The sequence below is a fragment of the Triturus cristatus genome, chromosome 11 (genome assembly GCF_964204655.1).
Source record: "Triturus cristatus chromosome 11, aTriCri1.1, whole genome shotgun sequence".
Taxonomy (NCBI): Eukaryota; Metazoa; Chordata; class Amphibia; order Caudata; family Salamandridae; genus Triturus; species Triturus cristatus.
The window spans coordinates 930,946,500-930,962,663 of NC_140594.1; the positions used below are offsets into that span (position 1 = coordinate 930,946,500).

Below are 16,164 nucleotides of genomic sequence, written 5' to 3' on the forward strand. Positions count from 1 at the left end.
GCCCTCACAAAAAGTCTCGCCAGACCAGCGCATGAGCTGGGTCAGGCGAGACCTAAAAATGGAACCGTTCATAGAGGAACTGATGCACGAAATGTTCGATCCAAATCTCTCCACCCAATTCATTGTAGAACGTGCTCACTGTACATTGGGGCCTAGACCTCCTATAGGCTCCACACCCAGACCAATCCTAGCACGGATCTTGAACTACCGGGACTATGATACCATTCTCAGATTGGCTAGGGAAGAAGAAAGCATAAACGAAAAAGGTAACAACATTTTCATCTTCTCGGACTTCACTCCCTCGGTCCAAGCAGCCAGGCGTGAATTCCTGCAAGTAAAAAAGATGTCAACACAAGCGGAAATCCCGTACGCAATGCTGTACCCGGCGAAATTAAAAGTCAACCACGAGGGTTCCGCTCATTATTTCACAGACGCCAAGTCAGTTTTAGGTCTCGCCTGGCTAGGCTGCGCAGACATGCGCAGTCTCGCTGGCGAGATTTAATTAGTTAGGGTAGATTTCACAAGTGGGGTTTAAGCCCCGCCCCTCTTTTCCATTGGCTGGCGTCACCATTTATGGTAAACGGTGGCCAGCCATTGGAAAAGACCTTCCAGTGACGTACACTTCTCTTTTAGAGCCGTCCCAGTTGGACTGGCTGCCCTGACTTACTGCTGGCGTAAAAGGTTTGTTATCTTTATGGGGCCAAACACATGGCCCCATAAAGATAAGAAAACTTTTAGCACAAAAGGAAGTCAGGCGAGCCAGTCCAACTGGGACGGCTCTAAAAGAGAAAAGTGTACGAACGAAAAACGTCATGCCGAGCGCTTGTTATATCTTTCCATGCACTTCGATGCTTGTTTTTATTTATTGGCGCTTTTGTGGTCTCAAAAGATAGAAGTGGAATTGGCATGACTCCTGGCGTGCCTTCACCACAAGTTCGCACTTTCAGAAGATGAGATAAAAAGAAGACCGAAGGTACCCGTACGCAGCTGTAGTAGCCCAGAGAGGCTGGCTTTTCTGCAAGCGGCTCCCGTTTATTAACCACTAAGGCAGGGCTCTTCAAACTGTGGGGCGCGACCCCCAGGGGGGCCGTGGAGTGATGCAAAGGGGGTCGCGCCTTCCCAGTTACACTTCTGCCCAGGCCCAAGGGCTTCAACCCCCCCCCCCCCCTTCCCCCGTCCTGTGTCTCAGCCCGGGCTGCTGCAGTGAAACTTGAGCTGCTGGGGGCTCAGCTGGGCAGTGTCTGGAGTCCTATCTCCGGCACCCCCGTGTTTTTTCACAGGTCTTTAAAGACCATTTAACATGCCTTTGTAAACTGGTTACAGAGGCTTAGGTTTTATCCCTGGTTCCAGTACCCCCTGGGTCCCCACTGTGCCTATTCCTTACATTTGGATTTTCCATTCACTGCTGTAGTGTGAGAATGCATTTCATGGAAAGGAATACAAAGTTGGCTTCCTGGGGGCGCCGTGTGTGAAAGTTTATTGTGCTTTTGAAGCACCTGCTGCAGCGTTTCTTTCCCCGGCAATCACCAGGCCTCACATAAATGTCAAGATAACGTGTGATTAATTATCTTCCTGGAGAGAGATCAGAATGTTGTATAGTTGAGGTTTTGACTTGGGTGATGTTAGTGCAGAGGGTTAATATGCCTGCTGCAAAGAACGTGTACCAAGTAGATTACAGAGTGCGTATGATGTGAAGAGATCAGCAGGTTACTGCTTTCAAAGAGACATCCTTTTGTTACTTGCAATGTATAACTTAAAGTCCTGATATAGAATAGTGAGCTATTAACTTTCATCCTAGAAGAGCATGCACACTACAAAGAATACATTATAAGACCATTGATTAATGTTGCAAAAAGGGTTAATTTGGCTAGAAATCAATTCTTATTATTAAAGGAAACTCCCAACTTTGCTGTTTCTTTTTCGGCTCGGAGTTTGTGCTTCTCCACACCAAGCACTCTTGAACTATACTGCCAACCAGTATGGCTGACATGCGACTCCTATACTTTTAGTCCTTTGGCTTATGTAACATTTCCTATACACTGATTTACACACTTATGATTGTCTCTGTGTAATGTGTGTGTGATGCAAAGTGCTCAGACACCCTACACTGGTATGAGTGGCACTATATAACTAATTCAATGCATCTGAGAGTGTGGGGTTATGGAGACTTGGTCACTGTTAAAGGGTGCTAGTGAGAGAATCCGTGGTGGGGGTGGTCATTGTGGGGGGCACCAACAAACATTGTCGCACAGGGCACCACCAGCACTAAAGCCGGCCCTGGGAAGTATGCACAGATAAGCGCTGAAAATACCGCTTTAGGTGACTGCTTTTTTTTGTACCAACTGGGCCACCAAAATAATCTGCTGGCAACCCTAACCATAGGACTGGAAGTTTGTTGCAGGATCAGCACATTATTTATTTCCTTCAGCCTCGATCCCCGATTAATGCCGCAATAGTTTAACTTAGATATTAAAGTCTACGCCCCTGTCAATAACATGCTGAGTTACTTCATGGGTCTGGGAATGCACCCTGCATTCAGACAACTCATTCCTCATTCTCGCCCTTCATTTTCACGCTCACCCTGCACTCACAGTGATCACAATGCACTCACACTGATCACCATGCACTCACACCGATCACCCGCTCACCCTGCACTCACAGCGATCACAATGCACTCACACTGATCACCATGCACTTGCACCATTCACCCGCTCACCTTGCACTCACAGTGATCACAATGCACTCACACTGATCACCATGCACTCACACCATTCACCCGCTCACCCTGCACTCAACGATCACAATGCACTCACACTGATCACCATGCACTCACACTGATCACCATGCACTCACACTGATCACCATGCACTCACACTGATCACCATGCACTCACACTGATCACCATGCACTTGCACCATTCACCCGCTCACCCTGCACTCACAGCGATCACAATGCACTCACACTGATCACCATGCACTTGCACCATTCACCCGCTCACCTTGCACACAGTGATCACAATGCACTCACACTGATCACCATGCACTTGCACCATTCACCCGCTCACCTTGCACTCACAGCGATCACAATGCACTCACACTGATCACCATGCACTTGCACCATTCACCCGCTCACCTTGCACTCACAGTGATCACTCTGCACTCACAATGCACTTGTCCTGCTCACACTATACCTCAACCTGCAGTCACACAAGTACACTACTCATCCTGCACTCATGTGACACTTCACTCACCTGTCCCCCTCACTACTCAATATGCAACTCACTCAAACAAGCCCATCAGTAATCATACATTCATTCATCCCATTCTGAACTTGCATCCGCACCCAAAATGAGAGAGGACAGCAAGGGAGTGAGAGAATTTGATTGAAGAGGTCAGGGATGAGGAGAAATGTGAATTGCCGAAGAGAAGTGTGGACACGCAAGAAGTGAGTGTGATCCAAAGGTGAGGGCTTCTGTTAGAACAAAGGGGAGATGTGAAAGAGGAATGGGGGGACTGGAGAGGTGTAAGATACAAATAGACAAAAATTTGAATGAAGAGACGAGGTGAATGAGAAGTGCTGAGGGGCACGGGAGGTGACCGGGCCAGAGAGGCCATGCGATAAATGTGAGACTGTTAGAGATGAGGGCAGTGAAAGGACAGAATGGCAAGAGGTGATTAAAGGTGAAGTGAGAGGTTGAATGGGGAGAGTTCAGAAGTTGTAAAAAGGGGTGAAAGAAAATGACCTGCAAAGTGAGAGAGGGATCCGGGGTTAGGAGAGGAGAGAGGGATGGAAGGGAGGTGGTGAGAGGAAAGCTGCATGGGTAAAAGGCTTAACTCTACACAAAACCGCCAGGGTTTTAAGGGACCCCTGCTTCTTCCGGTCAGGGCCAGGTGAGCTTCTAATGTGGCAGCACGTATTGCTGCAGAGTGGAAGGCCCTTCACAAAGGTTGACTTGAAATCTTTCTGAGGATAATTGCTGTATTTTGGTTATAAATGGGTACTGATTGGGTGAAATCTTTCCTCAGCGTTACTGTGTAACAAATATCAAAATAATGAAGCAATGCTATCCCAAAATACGCGGCATCACATAACCTTATTTACATTTTCATCCCACGCAATTTAGTCAACAGGTTTAGACATTTTTGTCAAGAGGGGGTCCTTACGCCTCAAAATGTTGACAGGGGGGTCTCGGCATCCAAAAGTTTGAAGACCTCTGCACTAAGGGCTTTGACATAAGCCCCTTATACGGAAGGAGTCAAAGTGACCAACGCCCCGCCAGTGTCCATCACTGGTCATTCTCACTTCTGCAGCTCACTCGCCAGACTGCCCCCCGAGACTCCTCCCCGTTTCACCCATGTGTTCCTATTGGCCCAGACTCTTTGCCAGCTTGCACAAGCGATCTGGCCCCGCCCCTTGCCAGCTTGCACAAGCGATCTGGCCCCGCCCCTTGCCAGCTTGCACAAGCGATCTGGCCCCGCCCCTTGCCAGCTCACACGCTTGCTCGTTGGCCAAGCTTTGCAGCGCACGCGCAACTCTTCTGTGGCCTAGGGCAGCTGTGCAGGCGCAAGAAGAAGGGGAGGCATACAGGAGGGAGGTGGAAGTCAATCGCGGCGCGCGCGCCTGGGCTACCAGACCGGAAGCTGCACCTGGTAGCTGCTGGGGAGACAGTGAGCAAACCGGGGAAAGAGAGGGTGGGAATAGAACAGAGAGCCTCAGAGGAAGAAGTACAGGAAGGGATGAAGGAGCTGTGTAGGAGGGAGGGTGCACTAAAGGTGGAGGGAAGCATTGGGGAAGGAACCAACGGTTCAGGTAGAGAGGGTAAAGAGGAGACCGGGGCCACAGCGGTTCGAGGAATACAGAAAGAGAAATCTTCAAAATCGATATAGAGACGCAATGAGAGAGAGGTTGACGGAAAAGGAGCGTGCAGGGAAAATACTTTGAGAGGGTAAGTCGAAGTGGGTAGGTGGAGGCCATAGAGAGGGCTTCTGAAGCGGAGCAGCGGTGCCCAGGCACTAGGCGAGGAGAGACTGGGGAGCTGTATACTTTGCCCATTTACTCGAATTACGCTAGAGGGGTATCTATTCTGGTAAAGCGGGGACTGCACTGGAAATTTAAGCCTTCACAGATCGATCCAGAAGGCGGTTATGCGATTCTTGGAGGGACATTGGGGACGATGTGCATCACGTTGGCAGCAGTGTATGGCCCCAATGTTGACAAGCCTGATTTCTTTAAGGATGTTTGGACTAAGATAAAAAAAATGGGATATGACTCGATTATATGGGGAGGTGACTTTAATGCCTGTGGGATAGGATGCAGGATTATGCCACTCACTCCCTGTGCCGAATCAAAGTATAACTTAGTGTACCGTTTGCAGTATTTGAGAGGAGGCAATAGACTGGTAAGCAGTCATACAAGGATAGAACATTAAGCTCACTAAAGGGTGGAGTGTATTTTGTGTATGATGCCCCCATCCTCTGGTCATGAGGAAGTGCTGGACGCACTGGAAACCATTTGTTTCCAGCGCGTCCAGGAGGAGGCAAGTTGGTGTGCTCCCGTGGGGCGGGGGGGGGGGGGGGGGGGGATTTTTTAATGTATTGAGGCATCGGGGGAGAGGAAAGAGTACTTCCTCTCCCCTGATGTCTCAATACAGGGCATTCCTGCAGCACGATTGCGCACAGAGTCGCGATCGTGCTGCAGGAATGTCCCCACTAGGCACAAGGGATGTTTTTTCCAGTAAAAGGAAGCGAAACCTTGGGCAAGGGTCGCTTCTTACAGGGGGCAAATAAATTAAAGACTTTTCTGTCCCCACTGGGGTCAGATCGCCTTGTTGTTTTGGCGTTTCTGGCCCCCATGGGGGGGGGGGGGGGGGGGGGGGGGGGGGTGTTCAGAAAACCCCACTAGACACCAGGGAGTTCTTTAATCATGTAAAGTAAGCGACCCCTTGGCCAAGGGTCGCTTCTTTAGAGGGCCCAATTTTTTTATAGACTTAGTCCCCCCACTAGAGCCAGGGATCTCTAAAAAAAAAAAAAAAAAAATGGAAGAACACCCTACTAGACACCAGGGACTTATTTGAAATTAAAATGGAAGCGACCCCTTGGGTAAGAGTCGCTTCTAGGGGGCAGATTGTTTAATAAATTTGGTTAATGTTTGTTCTGCCCCTCCTGGGGACAGATCTGCCCCTTTTCTTTGGCCTTTATGCCCTAGGCGGGAGGAGGAGGGGGGGGGGGGGGGGGACCCTACTAGGTACCAGGGATTTATTTCTTTTGCAAGAGGGGCACATTTTTGTCTGCTGTTTTCTGCCCCGCCCTCCGAGGAACAGTGGAAATTTTGCTGTGACCATCTGAGGATGTTGTCCCTGAATTATAAATTGAGATGGATTCATTTTAAATATTTACACAGGTACTACAGGACCCCCTCCCAGCTTCACCGCATGGGTCTGCGGCACACTTCGGAGTGTTGGCGATGCAGAATAGACTCTGCAACGTTCATGCTTGCAGACTGGCATTGCCCTCTCATAGCTAAATATTGGACAGATATTTTCAACATCATAGGGGACATACTTCATGTACAGAAAATGCCCTCCCCGCTGATAGGTTTTGCCAAACTCAGCTGTCAGTGTATTGGGAGCTTATGCCCACTACATCCAGGCCTACGGATATCTGGGGGCCTTTTTTAGGCTGGTTGAGAGCACAACAGCAAGATCAGAGAGCAGTTACATAGTCAGAGGTGAAAGCAACCTACATAAAGCCCACCGCCCCCCCATAGATGTAGGCAATTAGATCGAGTAATGTAATGTCGAATGGATCGAAGGCTCGGCTATTGTAAAAGGTTCTAGACAAGCAAGGTTTAAACTATATTATATATGGAAGCATGTCGGTGGCACAGAAAAATTGTGTTGCTCTGTCCTAAAGGGCGTTTGTTAATGTTGATTTCTGAGTAACATGTGCACGTTTGTATTGTTGAACATTTTCTCATCCTGTAATGTAACGCTTTACAAAATACCAATAAAGAAAATATATGTTTTTTAAATATTGTTCTCAGGTGGAGAGTTGTTTTTTGTAGATTAGGTATGAGACCCAACTTTTGAATAACTAAAGGCATAGTGCAGTGTCTCTGTGGCTTGGAGCTTTTATTAGCCAATCGTCTAAATACGGGAAGACTTGAATTCAGTTTAGTCTTAGAAGGGCTGCCACTGGGGCAATGCACTTGGTGAATATTTGTGGGGCTGATCATAGTGGAGCACTTTGAACTGATTGTGTGTGCCGTTTTACTCTTGTTGATTGTTTGTAGGCTGCTGAAGATGGCTGGCTGTACGGCTGCGCATATTGTGGTCAGTATTGCCCTTGGTAAGGCTGATATTGTTGCCTAAAATTCAGGAATCCCCCTCTGCAATAGTAGGAATTTTTTCCTCTGGCTCCTCGAAATTGGTTGCGAAATTGCAATGATTCCAGGGACTTGGCTGTGTCAGTATCCACCTTAATAGTTTGCAGAGCTTCGGCAATGTGTTTTGCGAACATTGGTTTCCCGTCATAGGGCATGTCCAGGATCTTCGTGTGGACTTCTGGTCTGCACGTTGTTGCTTTTAGCCAGCCGTGCCTGTGAAGAACTGCTGCCCCAGCCAGTTGTCAGAAACCGGTTGGATATATATCAATGGCACTGTCAATTTTCTTCGAAGAAGTTAGTTCGCCTTCTAGGAGAATCTACTGGCCATCAGGTTCAACATTCTCTGGCAATAGATCGCTATATTGTGCGATATCCGAGAACACATTTGTTGTCAAATCTGCCTAGGAATTGCTAGAGAATACACTGCTCCATTATTGCTGCAATGCTGAAAAAAGAGCCTCCCAATCATGTCAAGGTGACGTCCTTCCCCATCTGGTGGTGTTGTGATAGGGGATGGCAGGAATTATGGAGCATCTTTGGGCTGCTTGACAAATGACGGAACCTTGTCTTGGCTGTCAGCTAAGGAATGCAGGAGCATCAGGCGCTTTTTATATCTTATCCAACCTGGGCGTAACCGCTGCTACCGTGGCCGGGTTCTTCATTATACGTACTCCCTCCTGCCATATAAAATCTATAATGGGAATAGCCCTCAGCAATCTTTTTCATTGATTCTTTACAATTGTAAAGAAACAGCCTGCCTGTTTTGTAATGAAAGGTAAATGAAAAGGTTTTGCCGCTCTTTCCATGATGTTATGGAAAACTTTTATATCACCTGGAGGTGAATCCACCGGAGGTGCAACCAGAAGAGATGGTGTAGTTATCAGATAGTCATCCCACTCATTAATAGTGAATGTGCGATCCCGAATCTCTCCTCCTCCTTGATCACCATCCGAAGCTTAAGGGTCAGGACCAGGTGGATCTGCTAGCGATGACGACAGAGGAGTTTCTGAAATTTGTAATGTGCGCGGCCAAGGTGGTGGCGTTTGTTGTGAAGACTGCATTGATGGTTGAAGTCAAGGGGTAGGTGTAGAAGAAACAGGTTCTGGAAACAGTTTATAATAATCCTGTAATATGCCTTGGAGATTGGTTACTAATTCCAAAGACATTTGGATAAACCAATCTTGCGATCTTGAGGCATATATGCAGGATGTTGCTAATAATCCTCTTCAAAGTATTGATCATCCTCAAAGTCCTGACTTCCTCTGCGGATTCTTCATCCAGTAACTGTTGGTGGAAAAGGAAAAACCTCGCTTGGAGATGTATAAATTGGAAGAATCACATCAGCACTGGGTTTATCAGCATATGAAAGGCGCTATAATGGCACCAGAGGTGTTAAAGGTGCTGAGAATGTTAAATTCTGGACCTCCGTCGAGGAGAAGTCAGTCGTCCAGGGATGTGGAATTCCTATAGCCCGATGCCCAGGACATATTGTGTGGGGTCAAGGGCAACAAGTTTTCATGTGTATTTTGTTCATGGGACAAGTAGGCCCAACCCCAAGCAGCACAAACACTTTGGCTGCCATACTGCAGTACCATGTTATGGATCAAGAAAGGGCATGGTCTGTAGTTAAGGTAATATTTTTTTCCATATGTTGATGCGGTTTAAACTTGTATTTATGGTTCATTAATTGAAAGCCTTTATTATTAGGGTGAGCGCTCCAAGTAAATGTTGTAAACTCTGACTGCACTAATGACAGTGGTTCAAGAATAAAAACGTGTACACGTGTTAAACCTGGCACCTTGGCGTGAGTCTCCCTTCCACTTTTTACGCTGTGCCTCATGTGTTTTTATGGTGTTGGCCGCTCAGAGCACTGTGCCACTGCCAACCAGTGCCACAGTGCAAGTGCTCCCTATGTAAAATGTGTATGTTGGTTGGATTCCATGATTGGCTTATTTGGTTTACTATCAGACCCCAGTAAAGTGCACCAGGAGTGCCAGGGCGTGTAAATACAAATGCCGCTGGTGGGCTTGCAGCACTGGTTGTGCCACCCACAGAAGCAGCCGGGTAAAATGTGTCTAGGTCTGCCATTGCAGAACCTGCGTGCAGTCTGGTACTGACATGCTGACTGGGCAAATGCACACACTTGCCAGTCCCTAAACCTTCCCTTAACTTCATGTTAGTCACCCCTATGGTAGGCCCAAGGGCAGGGTGCATTGTGAGCATAAGGTAGGACAAGCCCTGATGTGTGTGGCATGTCCCAATAGTGAATTACAGCCATTTTCGTTTGTCACTATTGTAAGGCTACCCTGTTCTCATAGGCCAGAATGGGCTGTTAAGATTGTTACATCCTATGATCCTAACAGACCGAGGGAACATGGTAGAAGATAGAGTTTAGTATGCCTGAACTCAGAATAATAAGGTACATCTTTTAGTAACGTTTATTTTAATATTCTGCGTTTGCAAATGCCACTTTTAGAAAGATGGCCTTTGCTTGCCTAACCATTTCAGCCTGCCTCTGCGTGATGTGTATCTGCTGTCTGGCTTGTGTGAGTGACAGGGCTGGGGAAACCCAGATGGGCAGGGCTAGGTAGCCTGGTGGTGAATAGGAAGATTGACATATAGATGGGTGGGAGGAGTACACCTGGACTCTGAATAGGGATGTGCTCTGCCACCACAATGCTGGCTCCGCCCCCTGTGGAGCGTCCGATAGCTCTGCCCTGCACCCTGAAAAAAGAAGCCTGCATCGCATCAACAAAGTGCTCCAGAACTGGACTGAACTAGGCAAGGGCCCCCCTGGCCTGAGAGAACAAAGGATTTGTGGTATAAATGTAGGAGCCCTGCTCCTAAGAAACTAGATCCTGTCCTGCCAAGAAGAAACCTCCGTCAGACCTGAAGGAACTGGAAAAGCTGCATTGAGGAGTACTGTCCCTGACCTGTGGGATTGGCCTCCAGTGGTTGCCTTGCTGCTGAAGAAGAGGAAGAAAAGACTCAAGGAACTTTTATTTGAGTTGTGCTGAGAGATCTCCAAGGGCTTGTGAGTGAGCTTGCCCTCTGAACGAAGTCCCAGGACCAGTGGACTTCACCGCCGTTAAATCGCCTTGGAAAACGGACCGTTTTCCCCGCATCTTCGACTCGAACTGCTGCGTACGTCGCGCTGATCACAGAGTACCCCCTGAAAACTGGTACCCCGCTGTCCGGCACGAACAACGTGACTAAGGCCCCTCTACGAGCCGTAGCTCGCACCGCAAAGTAAGGTATCGTCCAGCCTGAGCAACGCGACTAACAGGCCCCTACAAGCCGGAGCTCGCACCGTAACGGAAGGACTACGAACCGTACTTGCTACTATCCCCTACGAACCGTACTGCCGGCGTACGCTCCTTTCCCCTGCTTTGGAAAGGCTGTGGTGCGTACGGTAGTCGCGTACGTCTCCCCTGTGCGGAGCGTACTGTTCGCTTGTACCCAGCGCTTCGAATCAAGATTGCTGATCGCATGGTACGGCACGAACGCACCGTACCTACGCACCGTCCCCTGAAGCCCTGCACGCCCAAGGTCTAACGTACCGTAGTACGCATCGCACCAGGAGGACAACGTACCGCACATCGCGATTGATGTCAGCGCAGCATCCGTGACGAAGTCACCAAAAGTAAAGGTACTGTGCCTGCTCGCACCGTAGGGTGTACGCTTCATCCCGAAGCGCCTACAGTGCGTGTGAGACCCGTTCCCAAGCAGCTTTTACCGTGTACGAAGCGTACAGACAGGAACGACGCGCACAGAACTTTAAAACAACGCTAAAACCAAGAACTCTTTGTTTAATAAGTATTGTGGGCCGTTTAAACGTTATCTAGTCTTGTGCTAAGCCTAAAAAATATATATATATATATATATATATATATATATATATATATATATATATATATATATATATATATATATATATATATATATATATATATATATATATATATATATATATATATATATATAGTATTTTTCTATATCACAGTGTGGAGTCCATTTGTGGGGTTGTCACTGAGTTACTGGGTGTGTGTTCACAAATGCTTAACCTGAACGCTCTGAGATAGGCCTTGTCTGCTCACGCCAAGCTACCTAGAGGGTGAGCAGGGGTTATTGTTGGAGTGTACCCCCCTACCCTGACTAGAGGAAAGGTTCCCTGCTTGACACAAGTACCTACCTGTGCAACCAGAGAACCCGGATACTAACATGTCTTCAAAATTTAGAAATATGAGGCAATGTATAATGCTCCCAGAATGCAGAAGCTTGAAAGCAAGATTGAGGATTCTTTGCTTTCAAAATAAATTGTTCATAAAAAAATGAAAGCAGGAAAAAAACATTTAGCTAAACCACTGTAAAATGTTAGGTACCATTTCTTTGCAGCATTATTTACCAACACGTTGATGCATACTAGTATTTCCCAAAAATATTCAGAAAAGAAAATCAGTGTTACCAGTTTCAATAAGATTATTGGACACAAAAGTAAACAAGCACTGGCAAAGCCAGTAGATCTGAAATTGTCAATGTGTGACTTGTTTTGGCATGGTTTTTGTAAAACCTTATTGGCGTGGGAGCTGCAGGGCCCTCACCATTATAAAATCATTGGCAAAAGCAAAAGTTGTTTTTGGTCTCAAAGCACACACTGCCACAGTTACTGGCATTGAACAAAACTACTTTGTGAGCCGATATGCTCCTTGTGAAAGAGCAGAATGCGGTCACTCACAGTGAAGCCAGACGAGAGAGAGAGAGAGAGAGAGAGAGAGCGCGCGAGGAGAGAGAGAGAGAGAGAGAGAGAGAGAGAGCGCGCGAGGAGAGAGAGAGAGAGAGAGAGAGAGAGAGAGAGAGCGCGCGAGGAGAGAGAGAGAGAGAGAGAGAGAGAGCGCGCGAGGAGAGAGAGAGAGAGAGAGAGCGCGCGAGGAGAGAGAGAGAGAGAGAGAGAGAGAGAGAGCGCGCGAGGAGAGAGAGAGAGAGAGAGAGCGCAGAGAGAGAGAGCGCGCAGAGAGAGAGAGCGCGCGGAAGGAGAGAGCGCGCGGAAGGAGAGAGCGCGCGGAAGGAGAGAGCGCGCGGAAGGAGAGAGCGCGCGGAAGGAGAGAGCGCGCGGAAGGAGAGAGCGCGCGGAAGGAGAGAGCGCGCGGAAGGAGAGAGCGCGCGGAAGGAGAGAGCGCGCGGAAGGAGAGAGCGCGCGGAAGGAGAGAGCGCGCGGAAGGAGAAAGAGCGCGGAAGGAGAAAGAGCGCGGAAGGAGAAAGAGCGCGGAAGGAGAAAGAGCGCGGAAGGAGAAAGAGCGCGGAAGGAGAAAGAGCGCGGAAGGAGAAAGAGCGCGGAAGGAGAAAGAGCGCGGAAGGAGAAAGAGCGCGGAAGGAGAAAGAGCGCGGAAGGAGAAAGAGCGCGGAAGGAGAAAGAGCGCGGAAGGAGAAAGAGCGCGGAAGGAGAAAGAGCGCGGAAGGAGAAAGAGCGCGGAAGGAGAAAGCGCGGAAGGAGAAAGCGCGGAAGGAGAAAGCGCGGAAGGAGAAAGCGCGGAAGGAGAAAGCGCGGAAGGAGAAAGAGCGGAAGGAAAAAGAGCGGAAGGAGAAAGAGCGGAAGGAGAAAGAGCGGAAGGAGAAAGAGCGGAAGGAGAAAGAGCGGAAGGAGAAAGAGCGGAAGGAGAAAGAGCGGAAGGAGAGGAGAAAGTGAGAGGAGGGAGACTTAATAAACTCAAAAGGTCACGGTCAAGGCCAGACCAAATTTGAGGCCCATTTATTAAAGTAAGTCTCAAAAGTGCACCCATGGTATATGTCCTTGCATTAAGTGCAGCTATATGGCTTTCGTAAAATCCCAAGAATGTAAAGAAGTAGCTCAAGAAATAGTACTCCTAGAAAATATTTGTGAACTGCATTTTCGCATGAGCAAATATGCATGTGTAGATCTCGTGCGAAAATCTGAGTGTTTGCAAGTTCACTTTCCCTCCAACCACTTTTTTCCCCAACTCTGGAAGAAGGTTTACGTCTGTCATTGTCAGGAGTAAATTGCCAACATTTCTCAATATGGAAACAGATTAGAGAAGAGTTGGTGAAAACCCTTAAAACATGCAAGTTAGTAGGTTTGCACAGACTCAAAAGGGTATTCTAACCCTGGAACGGTTGCTCATCACTACCTTAAGCCCCAGTATGTAGATCTGCAGAAACGTGGTAACATAAGGGGATTGCAAGTATTCAAACACTACTATGGTATGAGCCCTTGCATAATCAGAGAGGCTACATCAGAGCTCTTATATGAGGAGATTGCTGCCCTAATTTGTAGCCGCACTACACAGCACCAAAGGGACAAGTGTATTTTGTTAAAGGTCAAGCAGATTTATGTAGCAACCTGCCCCATGGATAAGTAGATATTAAATTCAACACTACTGGTCGTCAACAAGGATTTTTGTGTTTTTCCAAGCAAATCATGTTTTTCTGACTGAACTGCCGTCGACGAAGTTGCAATCATCAATATCGTGGTGGACAAGAGTTCTGTTGACTGTTTTCTTTAACCCCTTCAGTGCCCGCCCCTTTCCCCGCCCTGTGCCGGCCGTTTCATTAGCGGGCGGGGTTTGTGACGAGCTGGTCTCGTCATGGGCACAGCGCTACCGCGGCCCATGACGAGACCAGCTCGTCACGGGCATTGAAGAGGTTAAGAGGTCCGTCAAGATAGAGGTCTTTGTTGACAGAGTAGACTTATTTGTTGTTGAGCGCTTGGATGAATGCTTCGTCGACAGAGGTGGAGACACAGGAATCTACTCCGATGTCACCAGCAATCTACATATTACTATTGTAGTCAAAGCTGTCGGGGACCGTGTTTTTAATGGTGATGCCGCCGTAGTGAATGTAGACGTCAACGTTGTCGACAGACTAAGAGGGAGAAATCTTTATTTTTGCCACAGTTGTAGTTTCTGTCATCAACGGAAGGGATTTAGAAGAATTTTTGCCAGACATTTGTATTTCAGATGGCATCGTAGGTTTGGAAGGAACCTTTAAGGAAGGTCTATCATGCAACTTCTACTGATATTTTTTAGAATGACCAGGAGTCAGAAGACTCTTCATCAGAGATCTATCCCCTTTTAGCATTTTGCCAGATGTAAAAGAATCATCGCTCTCACCCTCAGAAACAGGGTTTTCTTTAGAGTTAATTCTCTGTAGGCACAACAGTAGTCTTGCCTCTCTGTCCTTGAGGGTCTTCTGTGAGAAATGCGAAATATTTTACAGTCTTTGAGTGATCAGAAGAGAAACAATACGTGCACTTTTTATGAGGATCATCACTATATAGTCTGTTCTTACTACTGGAGTTACATTGCGTGAATAATCCCTTCTTAGAATGCTCGGACATGGTCAGAATGTCCAAGGGAAATATTAATTTGACCTGAGAAGATGTTTCCTGAAATCAGAAGGTTTGAAGAATAAACTGAGCAGAGCTCAGCAAGTCTCCCTTCACATGACGTGCGGTAGAAAATGGGAGAGAACTACCCTCTGTGGGGAAGTTTCTAGAGGGTGCTGTCCTCTGATTGGCCATAGACCAAGTTTGGTCCCTTTTAAAAAGGTAATAGACAGGCTATTAAATTCATGGCCTAGTGCCATTATAGCCTATGCTACTAATATGATTGTTTGACATGATACTTTGGAACTCCCACTTGGACTACGGGAAATGATTCAAGCATGTGAATCTATGAAAGATCCACTACTGGAGAATAGCACATTACAGTCTGCCTAACTGTATAGTATCCTGTATGGAGTGTTATTGACACCAGACGAAAATAGAGCAAAATAATCTAGCTAGTTAAAAGCGAAGTATGCAGCTGTAACACTGAGAAGACAGATGAAGTTTAAGACCCAACAGGAAATATCAAAGACGGCGTGTAAACATATTGGATAATTTAGGGAGACCAATCTGAATATAGCAAATGGATTAAAAGAAGAGTTGTGCAGCTGATTGTAGAGGGAATTAGTTGCAAAGTTAGACAAATAAAATAACCGCTGATATATACCCAAGCTTTCCTGTTACAGGTTTAAACCTATAATAACTGAGAAAACCCCACTGAAATGGAAATAGCCTCACCAATGTAAACATATAAACACTGAAAAAACACCTCCTGAACTACAAACTAAATGCCAATCAAAGAAAGGAAAAGGAGAGTGAAAGAGTAATCTTAATTTCTTCCTGAGAGGGCCAATACAATGTAGCTATGTTATAGAAGGTAGCAGCTAAAAAAAGCTGGGCTAACATCGTTCTGCTTGAGTTTTGCTTTTTAGGGAGGTCATATATGCTTTTTTCAGTTTTGTGGTCTTTGGTGTAAAGTTGCAGGGTTTAGAAGCATGTTTTAGGTCTTAACTTGATTATTTTATAAACTGTAGCGAATCAGGAAATATCAAAATGTTGGATATTTTGGCTACATTTTATTCTTTCACTGATAGATAAAATGGCTGGCTTCATAAGAATATTCCCAATATGTACCATCACATTTACCCACAGAGAATGGGTGAAACCCTTCGATACATCAGCCCCCTTTTCTAGCGAGTCAGTATCGATAGTAGGTGAATTGCCAAACACCCCAGGCTTTAAACATTCAATGCAAGGTGCAGTGATAGGTATATGTGAAAAGAGTGCTGTCACCAAGCACCTGGGATAGTGGTGGAAACATGGCACCAGACGTTTGGAAAACACCTAACAGTGTCAATTGGAATTCTGCTACAAAAGGTTCTTACTACATTCAACAAACAGAGTAATATTGTTTGTATTTGCAGTGATTGTTATGTATATGA

The 16,164-nt window shown here is 46.9% G+C and overlaps 1 protein-coding gene across 1 annotated transcript in view; it reads right to left on the bottom strand.

Moving 5' to 3' along the window:
- The window catches only part of WDR33 (WD repeat domain 33), a 1,021,886-nt gene that overhangs the window by 904,474 nt on the left and 101,248 nt on the right, over positions 1–16,164 (bottom strand). The window lies entirely within an intron of this gene.